The 6,655-nt window shown below is 40.9% G+C and overlaps 1 pseudogene; it reads right to left on the bottom strand.

The window, feature by feature from the left end:
• Positions 1–6,535: 6,535 nt before the first annotated feature.
• LOC134947361 (5S ribosomal RNA) lies at positions 6,536–6,655 on the bottom strand (annotated as a pseudogene).

Raw genomic sequence — 6,655 nt, 5'->3', positions numbered from 1 at the left:
TTTCCCTGGCGGTTTTTCCGCACATACTTCAGGTCTTTGCTAGTTAGCTTGTTGCCCCTGGCCTGTTGTCAGTCAGAGGTCCTCTTGTTATCATCCTGCCTCGGATTTCCCTTTGTCTCTCATTAAGACCGGGGGGCACCGGAGTTGGGCAGACATAATCCGCCCTTCAAACGTGGCTGCCAAGGGCTCAAGAAACCATAGTCTCGCAAGGGATTTCCGATAGCACGGGTGAGACAATAGAGTTAGGGCGCCAGGGGCAACTAGTCTTTCCTGCTCCCGTTACCAGCATTCCATTCCAGCGCTCTGGTCATTGTCATAAGATCTCCTCTGGTCAGGAGTGCTGGAATCATAACAGTTTGATGCTGTAAACTTGATGATGTGTAAGTAAATACACAGTTTGCCACACATATACATTATTATACACAGTTTTTGTTTTTTGTTGTAAAAGTACATATTTGTTTGTTTCAGCATCATGTGTAAAAACATGCTTAATAATTTTTTACACACACAAACATGTCCCAACAATACTGACATTCATTTGGACAATGTTTTTCAAACAAAACAAAGGCAACATATTACAAGCTTTTTACGCAACTCAATTGTGTTCTTCTTGTAATGTTGTATAGATAAGATAGCTAAGATATGTATCACTAACATTGTAATTTGGATTGTCTGCAGGCAAAGAGAATGATTGGAATCTAGAAAGAGTAATGATTAGAAAAAAATCAAGTGGTCAGTTTACTTCCTGCTAACATGTATGTGTGGCTCCATCAACATTTCCCTCCTCCAATACCAAATAAAAATGTTAATGAATAAATGTGCGTACTAAATTTATGTTTTTTTTTGGCCCACTTATAATTAATGATGTTGAAAAAAGGGTCAAGGAGCTAAGTGTTATATTTTTTTAGCAACAAAAACACTTGCTAACTATTTTGAGTTACTTATCACAAATGTCTAACTTGTTTTTTTTCCAAGTTTTTTTGGCTGGCTGCTTGTCCTGCCCTTTGCCTTTAGCACTGTCATGTTGTCGTGCTCTGGTAGACCGTCTTGGTGGTGATGAGACTGGCGTGATATTTGGAGTAGTCGTACCAGAACTGCTGCTTGTTTGCTGTTGGTGCATGCATCTGAGTGTTTCATTCAGGTTAGTGAGGGTGGCATTGAGTTCACATGTAGCAGCATTTTGATTGTCTACTATTCGGAATAAACTTTCATTAATCTTTTGATTGTTTTGAAAAATGCTCATATAACTTTGCTGTTGTCTGTGCTGTTCTTCCATTATGCGCTGTAAGTTGCCCATGACCTGTGTAATGTCTGTATGCATGAGTTCCATGGTATTGCCTATTCTGGTTGTTTGTTCATTTTGTCTACTCAGATTTCTTGATATTCTTCTGAGGTGAGATGGTAGGCTTGCAAACATTTGTGTCTGCTTACGCAGGCAATCTTCATTAGTGGCCTGCTGTCTAGCCCAAATAGTCCAAAACACCTGATCAGGGCCTTGTGTTCCTGGTGTTGTTGGGCTGTGTTGTGGTGGTGGTGTGCTTTGCTGTGATAGTGTACTCACAGGTGCTTGGGGGCTCATTCCTTGCATTAATGGCTGCATTTCTAAGATGTTTGTCTCCTCCATGTCACTGTGTTGGTGTTGTTGCGGAGGGATGCTGTTCCCAGGACTCGAAGCTGAAATGTTAAACAAATCTCCGTTAGCTATCCATATGTTTGAGAAATGTTAAAAAATCACTACACATGGAACACATGTCATTCACTGTTGCTTACAACTATTCTGGCTAGCAACATCATCACTCATAGCTTAAATACATACATATGCCTGTTTGAGGCAAATGTGTCTGGTTACTTAATTGTGAAAGTAAACACTTTAGTTTTATTGTAGCTCACACATACTCCACCATAAAAACACATTGGAATACATAATGTGTTACCTCATAGCTTTGTTCAAACAAACATAGTAATGTTTTTATATGTATTTTGCAATGTTACCTCAAGCACACATGTGAATTTTGGATAAACAACCTTACTTTTTGCAAACAAACCAACATGCTTTTTTGTTGCAGCATCCTATATCCAATGTCATACTGTATGGCTCAAGTGGACGTACATATCTTTACTGGATGTGGACAAGGCCATTTAGTTTGGATTCCATTTCAGCTTTTACTTACTGCGGTAAGTATTTTAGTTTTGGATGTGTTTTGACTTAATGTGGTTATGACTGATTTTGATTATGTTCTGACATTTTACACATTTTTTTCAGTTTGATACTCACAATCAAGATGAGGGGAGTGTGGATGACGTCTTGGAGGTGTGTCCAAAATTTGGAGTGGGGGTACAGAACATACGGACGATAATCTTTGTGGCGGGGTAGCCTGCTGTGTTTGTGCCGGGACATACGACCTTGCTTTCTTTTCGGCCACAGGTTTTTTGTGGTGATGTCTTACAGAAGTGCCACTTCTGCTGCTCCATACTTCTTTTGATGGATCTTTTAATGAAAGTGCAATTTTGTTATGCCCATTCCTTTACAAGCATACCCTATACTACAATGGACACTTTACCTGCTTCCGCAGCGTCATCATTATCAGATGTGATAGGAGTTACTGGCCGACGAGTAGTACTGCTTTTTTCAGACACTGTATAAAATGAATTATATAAAAAAAATCATGCTATTGTGTATACATCCACCCATTATGCTTATAAACATTTATTCTTTTAGAAATGCTTGGTTTTTATTTAAAACAAACATAAGGACCAGAAATAAAAAATAATTAAAAAAAAACAATGACCAAAACACATATGCACTATGGCAACATCAACACAGGAAAACATGTACAGGACACTGACATAGGCCACAAGTTCAAGAAAAGGTTTTTAAAAAAAAAACACACACAACTTAATTTTGTATTGGAAGGAAAAATATTACAGATGCAATATATAATTTGCTCTGTGATGTGGCACTCCAAAGACACATTACCACTATATGAGCAAAAACAAAATGCAGCAATTTATAAAAAAATTACACTGCAGTGTGGTGTCACGGTACAAATACAAGCAAAAAAAAATATTGTTTTTTAAATTAAATAATTAACATTATCTAAAGATGACATTACACATGTAAGTGGTTTCCAAACCACTTTCCAGTACTCCAGCCTCTAACATGACAACCACTTTTTTTTAAAAATTCCACATGCATCACTGAAATATAAAACATAGTCACAATTTTTTTTAAAACAACGCCCAAAAGGAAAACATTATTGCAGGACAATTCAGAGACACACCAAGTCCAAACTACACATGCAAAATATCTGTCTGAAAAACACATGACATACAATAAAGTAAGATGTTACATTGGCTTTTATATAAAACATTAACCAAAACAATGCATTTGCTGACACACACTTGAAGATGGGAGTAATATGCAACGTCACATGACACACATTACAAAAAAAAAAAAGAATGTTAATGCAAATACACATGCTCACCATTCTTCCTGGGCCTATCTGAATCCCAGACATGGGTTGCAGAGACAACTTCTGGAGGGATTACACTCCGCATGGGCTCCTCATACTCCAGATAACTTGCAATATAGGGCTGCCCACCACCGGTTTTCCGAGCCTCCTTGGCCTCCTTGGCCATTTTGGACTTGACACGTCGCTTTATGTCATAGTACCGTTTGCGGCACGTGTCCTCCGTCCGCTTGACCACCCCCTCACTATTGACGGCAGCAACTACTTTCGCCCACAACACCGTCTTCCTCCGTGTTGGCACCTTGGCGGACTCAGGGCCAAATAGCTGCCTCTGATACTTCATCAGCTCACGCACCAATGCCACATTTTCTGCAAAACTAAACTTAACATTCCGCCCAGTCTTAGTAGTGGTGCGTGGCTGCGGAGCACTCTGACTGTCACTATCACTTGAGGCTGCTGCAGCAACCTCACCCACCTCCTCCATCTCACTAACCTCACTAACACTCACCTCCTCCACCTGACCGACCTCCTCCCCCTCCCTCACACCCTCCACCTCTGAGTCACACATAATTGTGTGTCTAAATAGTTAACACAGGGAAAAAAAAGACAAACAACACACTCCTCCACTACCACTACACAACTCACACACACACACACACACACACACACACACACACACACACACACACTGACAAGGGACTATAAAGAAAAATAACTTGGACTAAAAATGAGACAAAACCACAAAATACAAGACAACAAGAATGACAAGACGACTTTCAAACACAATACCACACTCAGAAATCGCTACCACCTCTCCTCTTCAAACCACAAATTCACCTACCTCCACAGCACAACCTCCCTCCTCCTCACCACTAACTAAACCCACGAGGTGCGGACGGTTTGGGGCGTATTTATATGGTTGCGCACAGACACTCCTACCATCTGAAACACAACCAATCACGAACGGGGATGAAAATCTAAACTGAAAGTGAAAATGCGGCCACGGGAAAAAAAAAACCCTGCCGCGTTTAACTTAGGAAAAAAACAGCAAATACAACAAAAACACGTACGCAAACGACAATGACGGCCGTAAATGTGCCAAAAAAAAAACGACTGGCATCGACATCGGAAAACACGAAAACCATAAAGTCGACTGCTTCGTAACTTTGCGTATATGGGCCCTCATTCCGAGTTGATCGGTCGCAAGGCGAATTTAGCAGAGTTACACACGCTAAGCCTACGCCTACTGGGAGTGTATCTTAGCATCCTAAAATTGCGACCGATGTATTCGCATTATTGCGATCAAAAACTACTTAGCAGTTTTAGAGTAGCTCCACACTTACTCTGCCTGTGCGATCAGTTCAGTGCTTGTCGTTCCTGGATTGACGTCAGAAACACACCCAGCGTTCGCTCAGACACTCCCCCGTTTCTCCGGCCACTCCTGCGTTTTTTCCGGAAACGGTAGCGTTTTCATCCACACGCCCCTAAAACGCTGTGTTTCCGCCCAGTAACACCCATTTCCTGTCAATCACACTACGATCGCCGGTGCGAAGAAAATGCCGTGAGTAAAAATCCTATCTTCATAGCAAAGTTACTTGGCGCAGTCGCAGTGCGACTATTGCGCATGCGCACTAAGCGAAATTTCACTGCGATGCGATGAAAAATAACGAGCGATCAACTCGGAATGAGGGCCATGGATTCAAAAAGTTGCATGAAAATGCACCCGATACAAAACGAGTTTAAACACTACACAAACCGACTCAAACACGAATATTAGTAAATATTGCCCATGGAGTCTGTTTCTGATCGTTTGAGTAGACACATGCACATTTGTGGCTTGCTGGAGGTCATTTTGCAGGGCTCTGGCAGTGCTCCTCCTGTTCCTCCTTGCACAAAGGCGGAGGTAGCGGTCCTGCTGCTGGGTTGTTGCCCTCCTACAGCCTCCTCCACATCTCCTGATGTACTGGCCTGTCTCCTGGTAGCGCCTCCATGCTCTGGACACTACGCTGACAGACACAGCAAACCTTCTTGCCACAGCTCGCATTGATGTGCCATCCGGGATGAGCTGCACTACCTGAGCCACTTGTGTGGGTTGTAGACTCCGTCTCATGCTACCACTAGAGTGAAAGCACCGCCAGCTTTCAAAAGTGACCAAAACATCAGCCAGAAAGCATAGGAGCTGAGAAGTGGTCTGTGGTCACCACCTGCAGAACAACTCCTTTATTGGGGGTGTCTTGCTAATTGCTTATAATTTCCACCTGTTGTCTATTCCATTTGCACAACAGCATGTGAAATTGATTGTCAATCAGTGTTGCCTCCTAAGTGGACAGTTTGATTTCACAGAAGTGTGATTGACTTGGAGTTACATTGTGTTGTTTAAGTGTTCCCTTTATTTTTTTGAGCAGTGTATATCTGTAGTGAATTAATGGTGGTTAGTTTAAGGACTCCAGATGGTATAATGGTGTCAGCACGTTTAAATTCAATTAAATAAATAAATGGACAAAATTTGAGTACTCATTCAGGTTTTTTTTTTATTCTGTTTGCTGTTGTTATAAAACAAACATATAGAGAGAAAAAACATTACGAATAGTGCATTCAGTGTATCATTATAACTATCTACTTGTTACACAAAATTTATTTAATACAGAGTATCAACAAAGAAAACCCAACAAAGAAGAAAAGTTGGAAAGTAGACTCTTGTGTGGGAGCACTCAATTCAGAGGATTATATTAATCAATTCTGATAAAACATAATTTTATTAATTCATTAAAAATATAATTGTAGGAGTAAGTGATATGTAAAATAGTGTAGCTACGCGAAAATATAACACTCTATTATGTGCAATTAATGTGGTTTTCGATACCACAATAGAAACCGGAGATCAAATATATGGGCTATTGGTTTTACTGAGATAACAGTAACACCTTTGTATAGTGTATGACCATCATTTATTCTACAGCAGTCCTATTTAGGATTAAGTAGTCGTAGAGAATTGAATCATAGGTCATACAGAACCGAATGCCAATTGGTATTATTAGGGATCACTCTAGATCGGGCAGAAGAATATTTTGCAGTACCAGGGTGTTCCAAGGTGGTCTCCCATCCGAGTACTGACCCGGCCCTCCACTGCTTGGCTTCCAAGATCAGACGAGATCGGGCATCTCCAGCGGGGTATGTCCGCAATT

Source organism: Pseudophryne corroboree, chromosome 7 (genome assembly GCF_028390025.1).
Source record: "Pseudophryne corroboree isolate aPseCor3 chromosome 7, aPseCor3.hap2, whole genome shotgun sequence".
Lineage (NCBI taxonomy): Eukaryota > Metazoa > Chordata > Amphibia > Anura > Myobatrachidae > Pseudophryne > Pseudophryne corroboree.
The sequence above is the reverse complement of the archived record's forward strand: the minus strand, read 5'-3'. Positions and strand labels throughout refer to the sequence as shown.